The sequence below is a fragment of the Acipenser ruthenus genome, chromosome 47 (assembly GCF_902713425.1).
Source record: "Acipenser ruthenus chromosome 47, fAciRut3.2 maternal haplotype, whole genome shotgun sequence".
In the NCBI taxonomy this organism is placed as follows: Eukaryota; Metazoa; Chordata; class Actinopteri; order Acipenseriformes; family Acipenseridae; genus Acipenser; species Acipenser ruthenus.
The window spans coordinates 1,315,682-1,334,275 of NC_081235.1; positions in this window are offsets into that span (position 1 = coordinate 1,315,682).

The window sequence follows — 18,594 nt, forward strand, 5'->3', positions numbered from 1 at the left end:
TCTCGTAGGATCCTCCTGTCCGTCATGGCGATGACACCGAGAGGTGGGGGAAGAGGATGTGTTGGGGGATGTGTTGGGGGACGTGTGTAGGTATATGGGCCACCCCATTGTATAGAAAAAGCTGAGCGCAGGTCAGACTGACCGTCTTAGCAGCACTGCTTAAGCACCTGCGAGTGCGCCAGTATTTCTACTGTTTACCAGTATTGGTACCGTTGTCGGTACTTAGGCCACAGACAACAGCGCCCTCTGCAGGCTAAGACAAAACATCAAAAATAATAAAACTGGGCACCAGTGCAGTGTTTTCAAATAAAACTTCTGTCTTCCGTGTGCGTCAGTGAATTGCCCACCACCCTTCCACAGTTACATATATATAATGGGGATTGATTTTTGTTCTTAATACAAGGGCGGTAAAACACGACTGATGGGTATCTGGGTAACAGATATCTGAGTGCTGACTGTAATACAAAAACAAATACCCGGCAAGGTAGGTAGTAGTTGTTCTTCATAATCATAGTTCCAGCAATCCAGCGCTGCTCGCTCTCTCCTGCGCAGCACGAACCCCGGCTTTTATTGATGTGGCTGCCTTCGGAGAAACATTCAATCCGAAGACAGCCACATTCCACACGAGGAAAAATCACCAGCTTAACGCAGGAGCGGCATATACCCTGTCACGTATGATGATTATTATTATTATTTATTTATTTCTTAGCAGACGCCCTTATCCAGGGCAACTTACAATTGTTACAACATATCACATTATACATTATTTCACATTATACAGATGTCACATTATTTTTACATACAATTACCCATTTATACAGTTGTGTTTTTACTGGAGCAATCCAGGTAAAGTACCTTGCTCAAGGGTACAACAGCAGTGTCCCCCACTGGGGATTGAACCCACAACCCTCCGGTCAAGAGTCCAGAGCCCTAACCACTACTCCACACTGCTGCCCTATGGTAAACCCACCAGCACTTCAAGATGACATGGAGGATAAAACTCACAGATGACATCTCTTCCCTATGATAAACCCACCAGCACTTCAAGATGACATGGTCTCATATTTTCATTTTGAAATCAATAGCAGAGTGGTTTCCATTGCCAGCACTGCTGTGTTTGTATGCCGTCTACTCCTGCTATTTCCAGCACAGTGATGCAGTAATGGATGCTGCCAATCACAGGCACCTGTATTGCGACTACTAGCTGTGAAGCCAATCAAACAGGACTGAACTGCTCTCTCAAAATGTACAGGGAGTCAGGAGTTCCTATTGAAAATCACATTTCAGAGGGGGACACAAATGACAATATTAAGCCAGCTCACTTCAGAAACCCAGCTTTTAGTGTTATTAACAGAGCCCCTGAAGCTGCCGTATATCACGTGTAATAATGAGAACAGCACACAGCATTGGAATGGTGGGCCATTGCTGTATTTAGTAGTAATAACAGAGCACACACAGATTATTAAACTATTCTATAAAGCTTGCCCTTCTGTGCATCACTTCACTGTGAAGGTCTTTTAAAATCCCTTTATTCTATAAATTAGAATACAATATGAAAAACTAAATAAAGCCAAAACAAAAAATATACACTGGTGCAAAATAACATAACAGATCCAACATTTCCCATTCCAGTTTCAAACAGTCCAGTTCAATGGGATCTCAGTCTTTCAGAGTGTTTCTCATAAGAATAGAACAAGCTGCCCCTCCTCGCTCACGGCACACACACCCTCCCCAATGCACCAACGCCTCTCAAAACTGTCCAGGTTGTGCACCATTTTAAAATAAGCAAACTCCATCTTGATCCTGGAGACCATCAGGATCCTAAAAATACTAATAGGATTTATAAAAGCAGTGGCTAAAATCTTATTTAAAATATTTTAAAATAGCTAATTTCACCTGACCAAGGACAAAGTTAACCAATGAGCACCTATCCCTCTGTGCAAAACTATACTTTACACTAAAAACTAAAAATGTTTTAGTAAAAATAACCCACAAAGAAGCCAGCAGGTTCTCTAAAAACAAAAAGAAGGGCTGCAGCTGAGGGCAATCCACAAACAAATGGAAAACAGACTCGTCCGCAGGACAGAAGGGGCACTGGACAATGACCCCCGGTTCCACTCGGCTCAAATAATGATTTGTGGCAAAAATGCCATGCAGCACTCTCCACTGCAGGTCTCCGGAGCGCTTAGGCAAGGGAAGCTTATACAGCACCCTCCAGACAGAAACTTCATCAACAGGGACACCAAGGTGAGCCCTCCACTTAGTGTCCACCAGGTCTTTCAACTTATTAAAATGTCTGGTTTTCACACAGATTTCATATAATGTATTTTTCTCAATTGTGTGGAAAGCCACCTCAGTGACCTTCTTAAGCAACAGCAGCTTTCCAGCCAGCTCCTCCTCCTCCACTGTCATTGAGACCAGCACTGCAGGGAACAGGGGTTCCTGCTCTGGAGCCATGCGCTCCGCCAGAAACCTGCTCAGAAACTGGGAGAGTGCCGGACAGAGGGATGCCTGGAGATCACTCAGCACCTTCTCCAGGAAATGCTCTGATCTAATATTCAGTGCAGGGGTTAAAACCCTGCTGGCTTTCCAACTAAAAAGGTTAAAATCAATTAAATGCCCCAGTTTAGTAAAACCGGCTTTAAAAAACAAAGTGGATAAAAACAGAGCTAAAATTCTCATTTAAAAATGGGGTTAAAAAAAACAGGGGCTCTTCAAAAACCCACTGTGTGCTCTGCGATTCTTCTGACCTTGTGATCTTTAAAAGTCTCCAAGCATTTAACAGATTCTTTTAGAAACCCTCCAACCCTGCATCACTAAAACAATCAAGAGCTATTAAAAACAAATGTCTGTCAAAACCCAGCCTCCCTGTCTTCTGCAATAAACAAAATGCCAGGTCTCTCCAGCTCAGCTGTGGGGTGTACAACAGTCTCTGGGCAGCCTGCAGCCTAAACTCTGCCATCCTGCTAGGGATATCAATGAGCCCCTGCCCTCCCTCACGGGGGAGATACAAAACAGCCAGGCGCAGCCAGTGATGCCCGCTCCAAAAAAACTGCACCAGGCATTTCTGTATTTCATTTAACAAAACCAGGGAAGGGTCCAGGCACACCAGCTTATGCCAAAGCATGGAGGAGACAAGATTATTGATGATGAGGACCCTGCCCCTGAAGGAGAGCCGAGAGAGGAGCCACTGCCAGCTCTGCAGCCTACCCTTCACCCTGTCCAGCAGCACCTCCCAGTTCTGCTGCATGAAGTGCTCATTCCCAAAATAAATACCTAAACGTTTGACCCCAGTTTTATTCCATCTTAAAACTGAAGGCAGTAATGGAGAGGGGGTATCCTCCCAGCTGCCAACAAGAAAAGCTTCACTTTTTGCCCAGTTTACTCGTGCTGAGGTTGCCTTTTCATACATTATAATGCATGACTCCAGCACAGCGACGTCTCGGTCAGTTGTGACAAACACGCTGAGATCGTCAGCATATGCAGAGAGCTTGATAGGGGTTGCATTGAGCGCAGCTGGTACTGCCAATCCAGGCAGTTTCTCCCTCAGCTGGTGTAACAGGGGCTCTATAGAGAGGGCATAGAGCATCCCTGAGAGGGAGCAGCCCTGCCGTATCCCCCTCTGCACAGGGAAGGGGACAGTCAGACCGTTATTAATTTTCACAACACTAAAAACATTGTGATAAAGGAGTCTTATAAAATAAGTAAAAACAGGGCCAAAACCAAAAGTTTTTAAAACACGAAACAGATACTCATGGTCAACTCTATCAAAAGCTTTTTCCCGATCAAGCGAAATTAAACCAAAATCAACATTATAAACTTTGTACACATTAAAAAGATCTCTTAATAAAATTATCAAAAATCAATCTCGGCCACACAGTAGGACTGGTCTGTGTGCATAACTGATCCTATGTTGGTCTTTAGGCGATTAGCGAGAGCCTTGGAAAGCAGTTTGTAATCGGAGCACAGCAAGGAGACTGGGCGCCAGTTCTTGATGTTACAGAGGTCTCCTTTCTTGGGTAGCAGTGTTATCACTGCCCTGCAGCAGCTCAGCGGCAGCTCCCCATCCTGAACACATTCCTGCAGGACCTGATACAGGTCCTCACCAACACAGCTCCAGAACTTTTGATAGAATTTGGCAGGCAGTCCATCCAGTCTGAGAGCCTTCCCTTTGGAGAGCTGCGTCATGTCTGCAGTGAGCTCTGGGAATGCCAGCAGAGTGTCCAATCTGCTGCTCTCCTCCTTGTCCAGGCTGGGGAGACCCTGGAGAAGCCACTCCATCTCTCCCGGGTCACAGTCCTCAGCCTTGTAGAGATCAGAATAAAACCTCACTGCATCACGTCTGAGCTCTGCAGGGCTGGAGACCTCTCTCCCCCCGGGCAGCCTCAGCCAGCACATTGTCTTGCGCTCCGCTGTCTTCCTCTCCAGGCCGAAGGCGGCTGTGGGGGCGTCCATATCTGAGTTCAGTAAACTGGGCTCTGAGCAGAGAGCCCTTCACCTTCTTCTCCAGCAGACTGCCCAGGAGCTGCCTCCTCTCCTGCAGGCCTGCACTGCATCCACTGACCTGGTGACATTGTGTGTATTGTTAGAAAAGTTATTTTTGAATTTTCCCTATATCCCACCACTGTCTTAAAACTACTATAATTAGTTTTTTTCATTTTGCAAATTTTTCCAAAACAATTCAAAATAATCAGTGACGTTTGTCCTGTAGCAGATTGTTGTTAACGTGCCAATATGATTTTGAATGCGATTTGATTGGTAGTGAAACAGTGATGGAAACAAAATGATGATCAGAAAAGCCACTGGGTGTTATACTACTTTTAGTGAATTTGTTAATATGCTGTTGTAGAACCTATCCAGGCGCATCCCTGACAGCTGATTTTGATTGCATTTGATCCAGGTATATTGTCTACTTGTGGGATGAAAAATCCTCCAAATGTCAACCTGGTCAAAAGTATTTAATACAGTGGCCAGCTCCCTGACAGATTGGGGATGGGGTTCCCTGTGGTTTCTATCTTTATTAAAATCCATAGTACAATTAAAATCTCCCCCCACCACGAGGAAATTATCTGTACTGCAACCCCCGAGTACCTGACTGAGCTTTTTAAAAAATAAAATCCTCTCCTCCAACATTTGGTGCATAAGTATTAATAAAATCAATAAAAATACCAGCGTGTTATCTGTACTTTTAAAAGTCGACCTTGAATAATCTCCTCAATAGATAAAATCTCAGCCCCAAATCCTGGAGAAAATAAAACAGCAACCCCAGCACTAAAATTAGAACCATGGCTTAAAATGCAGTCGCCCCTCCACTCAGACTGATTACTGCTGTCTGAGTGTGTCTCCTGCAATAAAATCACGTCTGAACGCTTGCTGTTTAAAAAATCTAATAATTGTGCTCTTTTATTAAAATCCCTGCACCCGTTCACGTTAAGAGCCTAAAATAATTCTCCCCATTGATAAAAATAGATTATTCAAAAATAACAAACATGTTAAAATAAAAATGTTCTTAATAAAATTAGCCATTAAAATGTTTAGATGCGGCTAACGTTTTCCAAACTAAGCTGACATTTTTTAAGTCTGAACCTCTTTCTGTTCAAACTCATTTCTAGACGATTTCCTTAATATTAAGTCTGCAGAACACAAAAACAGTCTCTGGTCTGGGAAGAAGGATTTAATGTCTACTCGCCTCTTACCTTTTGTTCTTTCAAGAAAGTCACTGATCTCTTCCAGTAAATACAGTTTCCCCCTTTGGCTGCCCGTGATGTCGGGGAGCTGCGAGGTGTCAGAGAGCCTCTCCTCCCATCCATCCTCGTCCGATCCCGCCGATCCGTCCTCCTTCTCGCCCGCAAAATTTCCATCAGCCGCTGGCATCTCCTCTACCGACCCAGCAGGCTAAGGAGTCTCATCACTGGGGGGGAATGCCAACAGGGCCTACCTGAGCCCCGAGGCTATCCCCCCCAACACCGCTCCCTTCCAGCACCGGGTCCTCAGACACGAGATCCGCGGGTTGAGGCCCGCCTTCCTCTTGTCCTTCAGACCCGGCGCTCGGCTCCACCACAGTGGAGGGTTGAGACCCTACGTCGCTGTCGTGAGAGGCCATGAGGGGCCCCCACACAGACAGGTCGGCAGCAGCAGTGTACACCCCCTCCTTGTCTGCGTCGGCCGGCGCTGCAGCCACGCTAGTACCCGGCTTCTCCAGTCTCTTCCTCCTGGGCTGCGGCTCAGGTCTCGGCGGCTCCTCCACCTCCGCTCTCCGAACAACCCCGACCGCCACCACTACTACTACTTGCCCCGGCTTCAATTTGTAGCTTGGGGCAGGTCCATTTAAGGTGCCCCGCAAGAAAAACATTTAAAAACCTCAGTGCTAACAAAAACATAATCCCTGCCCTCTATATTAAAACGCCAAGCTACATTTAAACTTTTTCCTGGGTTATCAAGCAGTACAAATACTTGTCTCCTAAAAGACAGGACATGTTTAATCTCTGTATTTTTACATCCAAGGGGAATCATTTTGAGTGGTGACATTATTTTACCATATCTGGAAAACTCTTTCAAATCAATGAATTATTAATAAAAGGGGGAATATTTGACAATATTACTTTAGTAAGAGACGTAGATAACTGTGTTACAGTTACCAAAGAATCATTCAACATAAATCCCTCTTCCACAATTTTGTTAACCAGATTTTCTTGGTTAAGGAAAACTACTAGCTTTGTTCATCCGTGAGGCGGATTTAATCTTTTCAAAACCAACCACCTGCCCCACGACAAGCAGCACATCTTCAACAGAATAATTATTCTGAAAAAACTTTAAAACCAAGGCGCCTAGTAAGCTCCCCCAAACCACTAGAGTAGGAGCCCATCTTTGGGCACACACTAGCTAAAATGTTTAAAAAGTACTAAGATTACAAAAAATATTTAAAAAAAAACATTTAATAAATATATAATAAATTAATGTAGAAGTAAATGGCGATAAGTTCACCACTACCACTCTCGCACAGCTCACAAACCCTGCTTGCAGCAGGCCCCTCTCACGATCCTCAGAGAGAGAGAGAGAGAGTCTGTGGTTCTAAAGGCAGATCAGAGTTTTTGGAAAAGGAAATAATTGTAAGATAGGTTTTAGTTTAGTTTTTTATATCTTTAAAGTAAGTTAAACCAATAACTCCCACATGCCTTTAGAACCACAGAAATGCTCTCTGTCCCTCCTCTCTCTCTCTGTTTCTCCCACCAGCTCACGAGCCGACCAGAAGCTTCCCCTGTGTGTGGCAAGCTCAGCAGCCAATCCCCGAGGTCCTCCTCCTCCCCCCAGGCCTACCCCCCTCCCCCCTGGAGCACACGGAGGAGATTGACGCCAGGAAATATGAGCAGCACAGACTTCCCGGGAGGAGCTTCTGTGAACCTTTGCTGACCCTTTTACTAACGCTGCTATCTCTGTGATGATCGGTGCTGTATTTTAAGAACAATGCTTGTATCTGTCTAGATACCGACGCTTTGTCTCATTACAGGCCAATCTCAAATTTAAATTTTGGCAACTATTTTAGAACGGATGGTAGCGTCTTAGCTTCAGTCCAATCTAGTGCTTAATCGGCTTCATGAACCTTTTCAATCCAGTTTTAGCCCTTTGCAGTCTAATTTATTAAGTGCGCGTCAGGCGCGTCAGGTCCAATTTATTTTCACACGCGCAGTTAATTTTAGACGCGCTGTTTAAAAGTATTTTTTTCCACAGTCAAACGGGTTTAAATGGCCCTGCATATCAACAAAGCACTCACTCGGCATCTCCAGCCCCGCCACACCCTTTCGTTCGCTATCGCTTTCATCTATGTAAGAAATAAATAATAGTCGTACATACCGATCAATCATCTCCGGATCACTCGTTTTATCACTAAACTCCTCAATATTGCGATCAAAGTCATTATTTTATTACTATAACATCTGAAAAAAGCTCTGCAAATGTCCATGATAGTCTCTGTGTGCTGACTCACTTAGCCAGCTTGTTTACTATGACCGCCCCGTTATCTGATACCAGGGCCATATGTATGACTATTCATGAGATACGGCTTCCCTCCCCCACCCCCCTCCCTCACGTTATTGAGTTCTCCCCATCAATTTGTTATTGGGGGGCGTGAGAATAATCTAACCTCTGAAGTTACTAACCTAGGTGTGAGGCTTGATTCTACACTTTTTTGAGGCTCACATTAAGAACATCTGCAAAGTGTCCTCCTTTCATTTACAAAACATTGCTTGCCTTAGATCACCTTTTTCTTTGCCTGATTAACCAATACATGCTTTTCTTTCATCAAGGTAGGATTATTGTAATGCTCTGCTTTCTGGTGTCTCTTCAAAACTAATTCATAGGCTGCAGTGTGTGCAAAATAGTGCTGCACGGGTTTTGACAACAACAAGAAAGAATGATCACATATCCCCTATCTTAGCCTCTCTTCATTGGTTGCCATTAAAATTTAGAATTGATTACAAGATCTTGCTGCGGACTTTTAAAACCTGACACAGCCTCGGCCCAATCTATCTTAAGGACATGCTCTGTAATTATGCACCGCAGCGGAATTTGCGGTCCGCTAGTAGGGCCCAGCTGCTTGCGCCTAGGACAAGGCTGTGCATTATTATGGCCCCTCGGCTCTGGAACAAGCTGCCTGGACATATGAAGGACTGTGAAAGGCTTTTAAATCTGGACTAAAGGCTTGTTTTCATTAGTTGCCGTTTATGTAGTGTATACTGTTCTTAGGTCTGTTTTAATCTTTCTGTAAAGTGCTTTCTGTAATGAAAGGCGCTGTATAAAAAAATCTATTAATATTTTACAGTATTTACACAAACATGGACAACACACAATCAACAACGTGTCTGTGTTAAACATTGTGTTTGTTCATTTTTTAATCACTAAATTATGTAGTCCTGTTAAAACTTTACAATGCATTAGTATGACCTCATCTAGAATATTGTGTTCAGTTCTGGTCACCTTGTTAGAAAAAGGATATTGCTGCTCTAGAAAGAGTGCAAAGAAGAGCAACCAGAATTATTCTGGGTTTAAAAGGCATGTCGTATGCAGACAGGCTAAAAGTATTGAATCTATTCAGTCTTGAACAAAGAAGACTATGCGGCGATCTGATTCAAGCATTCAAAATTCTAAAAAAGTATTGACAGGTATAGACAGGTATCGACCCAGGGGACTTTAACCTGAAAAAAAGAAACAAGGACCAGGGGTCACAAATGGAGATTAGATAAAGGGGCATTCAGAACAGAAAATAGGAGGCACTTTTTTTTTTTTACACAGAGAATTGAGGGTTTGGAACCAACTCCCCTGTAATGTTGTTGAAGCCGACACCCTGGGATCCTTCAAGAAGCTGCTTGATGAGTTTCTGGGATCAATAAGCTACTAACAACCAAATGAGCAAGATGAGATGGATGGCCGATGAGATTGAACCAATTTAATCTTTCTGCGGCTGGATTTTTTTATTTTTTTTGTTTGTATTTTTGGGACTCTGCCCATTTGGCGATCAAGGATTCAAATTGGACTATCTATTTATTTGCAGAAATTGATCAGATTTATTGTTCTGTAAATGTGGGATGTGTTTCTTTCACTTATCTATCTTATTGCTCTACCAGTTTGATTGTTATCCAGTATTTCTAGTCTTACTTTGCCTCAATTCATTTTTATTGTAATAGTTACTGTCTTACCCTGCATTTATTTCTTGGATCTGGCACTCCGCTCACCTACCTTTATAATATTGTTTTGTTGCGGGTGGGATCAGGGCATTAAAATAATTTTGATTTACCTCTAGAATTAAGTTTGTTACAATTTAAAGCACATTTTATATATATATATATGTTACAACACTGCCTCTTTTCAATTGATCAGTCATAACATTTTAAATTTAATTGAAATCAAATTGTTGTATGTACTATATATAAACCTTGAGATGATGCTATAATAAAATCTTGCATATGCAACATTCAAGTTCTGATGGATTCCCCCCGCAAAACAATAAAAAAAAAATATCACTACTTGTTTCCCGGTGTCATTTTACTTTGTGTCAACGTTCCTCTCACACAAGTAAATAAGAAAAAAGTTTCTGCTATTATAAATTTACAATAAAACTATTACAAAGTTTCTGCTATTTCATCAACCCTGGTGGTGACTTTATAATGGCAGAAACTCAGTAGTTTCTCTTGAGAGAAGGAGGGGGATGTTTACTGCAACCTTCCCAAAATTATAAAGAGAAAGATTTGCAGCCTTTTTTCTGATCATGTCTGATTAGTTACCCTCATTTTTCTGCAAATATGGACTGTGCTGTTAGTGCATTAGCAGAAATGAAGTCATGTGCCTGACTAATACACCTAGTTCTGAAGCTAAATGAGAAGTGCCAAAGACCGAGACAAGCATATTTCTAAATCATTAAAAACTGAGCTCAAAAACATGAACAAGTAAACAAATGACTAACGATGTGAAAAACCAGCTGGGGGGGGGGGTATATAAATTATTCCTTTATAATGGATATAATGAATGAAAAACAGGAAGACCCAACAATATGTATGCAAGTAATTATCAGGAATAAATGATACAAAAATATGAGATATAATTCAACAAAGTCAGAATCTTTCAGCATCACACACACAATTTGAAATGGTAACATTTACAATCTTGCCATCAAAGAACATTCCCTTATTTTCAGTTTGTTTCATTTCATCAACAAAGTACTTTAATTGGAGTTTGTCTTCCTCAAGAAGACCAAGTATAGGCCAAAACTGAATGTAACTACTCAAAGTGGAATGCCATCAATGTTTATTTGCAGCGTTACACATTAGAAGCCGGCTCCGCATTTGATGCCAGCTGAGAGAGTATACCCTGTGCAACACCAGAATGATGATGCGTTTCCCCAGCAACCGTCTCCAAATTGTATGAAGTGGAAGCAGCCACTAAAGTACGAGCATCTTTCAGCAGACTGGGAAAGAATAGTCTTAAAAAATAGCTAATAAACTGTTTGTGGAACATTGGGATGTTGCTGCCAACAGTCCAACCCTTCAGTCCATCCATTATACATGCCTTCCCATCCTCTGTCTGATCCAGAGATAGAATCTTCTTCACTTTCAAAATCAGCACTAATCATTCCTGAAAAAAAAATTGTCATTCACTTCAAACTGCACTGCAACGTCTTGGCTTTCACTATCGCTAGTATTACGTTCATTCACATGCTCTTCTAATTTCCACACTACACTACTACGACTACTGCCAGTATTGTCATTCACTGCAAACTGCACTTGACAGTCACCACCACTACTATGTTTATTTACATGCTCTGTTCCCTAGTTCCTGTGAAATTGCACTCACTAAATCATCTGCCCTTTGTTTTGCCTGATGGCGGAGAGTTCTCCAAGAATATATTTTACCAACACCAACCATAATAACACATACAGTGCCTTGCGAAAGTATTCGGCCCCCTTGAACTTTGCGACCTTTTGCCACATTTCAGGCTTCAAACAAAGATATGAAACTAATTTTTTGTGAAGAATCAACAAGTGGGACACAATCATGAAGTGGAACGAAATTTATTGGATATTTCAAACTTTAACAAATAAAAAACTGAAAAATTGGGCGTGCAAAATTATTCAGCCCCTTTACTTTCAGTGCAGCAAACTCTCTCCAGAAGTTCAGTGAGGATCTCTGAATGATCCAATGTTGACCTAAATGACTAATGATGATAAATAGAATCCACCTGTGTGTAATCAAGTCTCCGTATAAATGCACCTGCACTGTGATATAGTCTCAGAGGTCCGTTTAAAGCGCAGAGAGCATCATGAAGAACAAGGAACACACCAGGCAGGTCCGAGATACTGTTGTGGAGAAGTTTAAAGCTGGATTTGGATACAAAAAGATTTCCCAAGCTTTAAACATCCCAAGGAGCACTGTGCAAGCGAGAATATTGAAATGGAAGGAGTATCAGACCACTGCAAATCTACCAAGACCTGGCCGTCCCTCTAAACTTTCAGCTCATACAAGGAGAAGACTGATCAGAGATGCAGCCAAGAGGCCCATGATCACTCTGGATGAACTGCAGAGATCTACAGCTGAGGTGGGAGACTCTGTCCATAGGACAACAATCAGTCGTATACTGCACAAATCTGGCCTTTATGGAAGAGTGGCAAGAAGAAAGCCATTTCTTAAAGATATCCATAAAAAGTGTCGTTTACAGTTTGCCACAAGCCACCTGGGAGACACACCAAACATGTGGAAGAAGGTGCTCTGGTCAGATGAAACCAAAATCGAACTTTTTGGCAACAATGCAAAACGTTATGTTTGGCGTAAAAGCAACACAGCTCATCACCCTGAACACACCATCCCCACTGTCAAACATGGTGGTGGCAGCATCATGGTTTGGGCCTGCTTTTCTTCAGCAGGGACAGGGAAGATGGTTAAAATTGATGGGAAGATGGATGGAGCCAAATACAGGACCATTCTGGAAGAAAAAATGATGGAGTCTGCAAAAGACCTGAGACTGGGACGGAGATTTGTCTTCCAACAAGACAATGATCCAAAACATAAAGCAAAATCTACAATGGAATGGTTCACAAATAGACATATCCAGGTGTTAGAATGGCCAAGTCAAAGTCCAGACCTGAATCCAATCGAGAATCTGTGGAAAGAACTGAAAACTGCTGTTCACAAATGCTCTCCATCCAACCTCACTGAGCTCGAGCTGTTTTGCAAGGAGGAATGGGCAAAAATTTCAGTCTCTCGATGTGCAAAACTGATAGAGACATACCCCAAGCGACTTACAGCTGTAATCGCAGCAAAAGGTGGCGCTACAAAGTATTAACTTAAGGGGGCTGAATAATTTTGCACGCCCAATTTTTCAGTTTTTTATTTGTTAAAAAAGTTTGAAATATCCAATAAATTTCGTTCCACTTCATGATTGTGTCCCACTTGTTGTTGATTCTTCACAAAAAATTACAGTTTCATATCTTTATGTTTGAAGCCTGAAATGTGGCAAAAGGTCGCAAAGTTCAAGGGGGCCGAATACTTTCGCAAGGCACTGTATAAAACAATTACAAAAATACCTTGAATTGAAACTTCACAGAAAAAGCCTATAACTAATAACTATATTGTAGCGATCCTGGTTCCTGCAGGCAGGTGCATCACATAGGGCGAGGCAATCCACACACAGGCGGAGGACGGGCTTGAACCCAGGACCTCTGTCACAGACGTCACAGAGTCACTTAGAGGTGCAAGAACTCTACCACAATGGTAGAGGGTGAACTTTATTCAAAAGGGTAACAGTCCAAAGCAACAAAAACACAAATCATAAGTCCCAATAGATCAAGTCCCTCTCAACTCTTTGGTTGCACTTTTGGGGTGGTGAAAAGTGCAGGTGCTCAGGTGCTGAAGTGTCCAGGTCAGTTGTGCGGGGCGTGTGATGTCCAAGGTGAAAAGTGCTGGCAGTAGTGCGGCAGCTCCTTGGCATCAGGTATCGCTCTGACCCCGGCCAACATTATAGTTACAGGATGTGTTCCTCATTCTAAACATTTTCTTAACAAGTCATTTTTTTTTTTTATTTCTCAAACACGTCTCAAACATCACTACTGCCAAGAATGTCTGAGATATCAATCTTACGCTCCTACTATGTACTGTATTTGCAGAACCAAAGCACTGTTGCTGGATACTCAACTGAAGCACTAACCTTGCACTAGCACTACTTTTGTCTTTGTATACAAAAATTGTTTTAAATCCTAACTTCTTATTGTATTACTGTAAATGTATTGTATCTAAACATTGCTCTTGCTTTGTAACTTTGTATTGCCCTGTAACACTTGTAAGTCGCCTTGGATAAAGGCTACAGATTCACCTGCTTGCCAAAACTGCAACTAAGGGATTTAAAGTGTGCTTCTTATTGCCTTACTAAGTTTGTGGTACAAGTTGAAGATCTTTATGAAAAGATGCTGATATCCTATAACATACATTGCTAACCTCAATTTTTTTTAAAAAAAAAAACCCTACTACCAGCACAGGAACACAATAAAACACTGTCAATACCAACACAAACACAAACTCTACCACCAGTACATGAACCCAATAAAACACTGAATACTGCAAGAGAAGATTCTTACGTGTTAAGTCAGGACTCGTTCACTGTCTACTTTGTGCCTAAAACAGTAGATTTCCACCCAGGAATAGTTTAAACCAGGACAGTACCTGGATATTTTATTTGCAGGGTTTTCACAAAATAAAAAAAACAAATAAAAAAACAAACTCTAAACAAAACCTAGCTCATATCCAAGCCTAAACTAAACAGTTGTAGTTTCCCTTAAATACATACTGGACAGGTAGGCTGCTTGCCAGGAGAACATATAACCCACAACTTGCACTTTCAACCCAAACTTAATCCAAAATATAAAGAATACCTTCTAGTTCACAGAGTCTCAGTCCTTTCCACCACAAGGCCTTCAGACAATACCATCAGGGTTTCCCTTGCTTTTATCCACGGGCTCAGACCCAGGTGCTTCAACTGCCTCTTGGTACAGTGCATGCTGGTAAATGTAGTCCTGGTCTTTAAGTAGGTCCCCAGGACTACATTTCCCTCTGCCTCCAGTTAAAAGGGGAAACCTAACGAGACGAGCGACCTCCAAACAAACAAAAAAAAAAAAACCAGTGTGTTCGGGAGAGCCCATCTGCATTCCCATGTTTCTTACCAGCTTGATATTCAACGATAAAATCAAAAGGTTGTAATGCTAAAAACCACCTGGTCACCCTGGCATTTCTTTCCTTATTTTGCTTCATCCAGGTTAGGGGGGCATGATCTGCAACTAGTTTAAACTGTCCTAGCAGGTAGTACTTTAATGTTTCGAGTGCCCATTTAATTGCCAGACACTCTCTCAACTGTGGCATAGTTTTTCTCGCTAAAGTTCAGTTTCCTACTTGGAAAGACTATGGAATGTTCCTCACCCCGGACCTCTTGGGAGAGCACAGCTCCCAAACCAACCTTAGATGCGTCAGTCTGTAAAATGAAGTCCTTTGTCATTAAAACTGGCTGTGCACACAGGACATAGTTCAAATTCTGAAAGGCCACCTCTGCTTCCTCGGACCATTTTACCATAAAACGGTCCTCTGGCTCGTGTCAAGTCAGAGGTGCTACAATTGTTGCTAAATCTGCCGTAATCCCCAGCTAGGCCAAGAAATGCCCTTACATGTTTATTAATTTGTTGCGGCCAATTCTGAATAGCCTCTAATTTGCTGATCTGAGGTTTAATAAATTCCTCTACCAATAATACAGACCAAATATTTGGCTTCCTCTAACCCAATAGAGCACTTAGCCGGATTAGCAATTAAGCCTGCAGCCTTGATATCACTTAGTACTGCCTGAACTTTGGGTAGGTGGGTATCCCAGTCTTCACTATGGACCACCACATCGTCTAAGTAGACAGCCGCATACTCCTTGTGAGGTCTTAGGATTTGGTCCATCATTCTTTGGAACGTGGCCGGTGCTCCATGTAGACCAAAAGGCAACAGTGTATTGAAATAGCCCTTCCGGTGTGGAAAAGGCAGTTTTCTCCTTGGCTTAATTTGTAAGGGTGATCTGTCAATAGACTTTCGTTAAATCAAGGGTAGTTATATACCGGGCAGTCCCCAATCGATCTATTAGTTAGTTTACCTGAGGCATCAGGTAGGTGTCAAATTTTGAAATCCCATTTAGTTTATGGTAGTCATTGCAAAACTGGATTGTCCCATCAGGCTTATCTACTAAAACTATGGGGCTTGACCATTCACTATAGGATTCTTTGATAACGCCCAGCTCTAACATTGTCTTTACTTCTGAGCTAGTGGCACTCCTCTTTGCTTCAGGCACCCGGTAGGGTTTTAGGTTGACCTTTTCCTCCGGTGGGGTTATGATATCATGTACAGCCATATTGGTTCTCCCAGGTAGGGATGAGAATACCTCTTTGTTTTGACTAATAAATTCACTGTCCCTACCAAAAGAAACAAACTCTACCACCAGCACATGAACCCTATAAAACACTGTCCCTACCAAAAGAAACAAACTCTACCACCAGTACATGAACCCTATAAAACACTGTCCCTACCAAAAGAAACAAACTCTACCACCAGCACATGAACCCTACGAAACCACACTACGACGGCCTGCAGATGTATTGTTTTATTTGCAGAAGACCCCCTCTGTGGGATGTTCGGCAGTTTAGACTAAATTGCCCTCAAAGTTTCTTTAGTGATGAGGAAATCATATAAATACAAGCTCCAAAAAAGCCAAGCAAATTTCCAAGTCAGATAATTAAGTAAATGTAATCAAAATATGTTGTAATATGCAGAATGACTTGTTAAATACATTTGTGTTGCAGTTTTTTTAAGATTCTATTTTCCAGTGTTATTCTCAACACTTCTTCAGTTGTCAAAAATAAACACGGCTCGCTCTACAATTACCGTCTCTTATGTCACCATATATTATAACAAACAACGCACACCAAAACTGCACATAAGGCTGTCATTATGTCTCTCTCCTGATTTATACATTACCAGAAACCCAAGATAGAACTACAGCCTTAATATGCACAGTTGGTTGTACATTATTTTTTATATTGTATTCCAATAGTTTTACCAGGATGACATGAAAAGAATGAATCAAATCAACACTGGTATCAATGCAGTCTTGGCACAATGAAAAACGATTGAAAGAAACCAAAAAGTCTATTAACTGATTTTCAATTATTCATTAAAAGATACTTTAGATCTGCAACTGAGGAGAGAGAAAAAAAATTACATACAAGAACATAAGCCTGAGTATATCTGTCAATCTGTATAAAATGTCAAAAGATTATTTCTGTGCTGGATTCAACTTAATATTTGGCAACTAAGTCTGTTGTCTGTTACAATGCTTAGCTTTATTTTTCTGGAGGTGTGATTTGTTTCCAATATTCTGAGTCAATGTGGTTCATATTTTTCTCTCTAGTCTTACAATGCTGTCGATTATACGCTCAGAAGTCTTCCCGCTATACAAAATACAGCCTACATCAGCAACCTGAAGTTGAAGTCTGTGTATGGCTGTAACTGGGGAGATCTGTACTGACTGTCTGACATGTGGAAGGTGCTGCAGGAAGAGGGCAGCAACCTTGTAAGATCTGCCTGTCAGTCATGGCAATGACACAGAGGTGGGGAAGGTGGTGTGTTGGCTTTCCCTCTGAGTGGCTGAGAGGCGGGCCTTGAGAGAGATTGCTGAACGTTTAAATAAACGCCCTGTTGTTCTCTCAGATCTGCTCCTCAAGGACGAGAAAGGAGACAGCAGTAGCACTGCTGCCGGCCCAAGCACAGCTGGAGAGGACCAAAACAAAACAAAATAAAAAGAAACTTTTTTTCAGTAGCGGGGAAAAGGCTTGGGCAGAACCCCGGAGAGCATCCGTATAGTACACTGAGGAAAGTCAGCGTAGGACGGAGACCCGGGCTGTACGGTTAGCGACTGTCGGGGTAAAGCTGCAGAGTGCAGCACCTTTATTTTGTAGTTTTATTACTGTGTTTTATTTTCCCTCTCTTTCACCTTTTGTCATTCATTATTATTATTTTCAGAGCACCTGTGAGTGCATCTGCATTGTGAACGGTTTACCTGTGTTGGTATTCAGGCCACAGACGACAGTGCCCCCTGCTGGCTAAAATAAAACTGTGCATCTGAGCGTCATTACAAATAAAGTTCTGTCTCATGTGTGCCAGTGAATTGTCCACCACCCTTCCACAATGGCCTATTTATTAACTATATGCTGTCCAAAACACTTCCGTAGTTTAAGCAAACAACTCTTTGTTGCTCTACAAGCAGTGTTTCTAAATTCCCTCTTTAATTTGTCTAATCTTGCAACCCTCAACACCTTGAGCCTGTATATTTTGAACCACAGACATGATAGCTTTTCAGACTTTGAATTTCCATGACAAGTTACAGGTCCTTAATCCCATTATTTGGAAATGCTTACCCCTTGTAATGTTAACACTCCCAAATTGTTATAACTCAACATGCAACGCATCCCAGACCCTTTGAAGGAAACAGCCATGGATAGTTCGAAGAGAAATTAAAAATTGAGTCCCAACAATCAAATCAACATAACCGACCTGGCGGATCTGATGCTTCACCACGAGTAGAAGCACAAGGTTGTTCACCATCTTGTGTCATTCATGTCTATGTAGTGTTTTTTTTTTTTTTGCAAGAAGTCTTGAATACTCCTCTTCACACACCAGCATTAAATGAACTCACTTATATTAATTTGATCAAGACTACAGAAACCTGTGTCAGACCCAATTACAAAAGTTACAGAAATGACTATTTTCAACATTCTAAGAAAACCTCAATTCTCAGACTCTTTCCCAGGAGTGTTCCTTCTCCGCAACTTCCTGACCTTTATAAACACATACCTCCGAGTTAACCTTGATAATTCCAAACATTTAAAACGTGTAATTTACCTACAATTTGATATAGCTTCTTTCATCATAAGGATCCCACAGCTCTTTACAAAGAAAAAGCTACAAGAAAAAAGAAAAGTAAAAAATTAAAGCAATAAGAAAATGTCAATATTAGCGAACACTTAAACCCATACT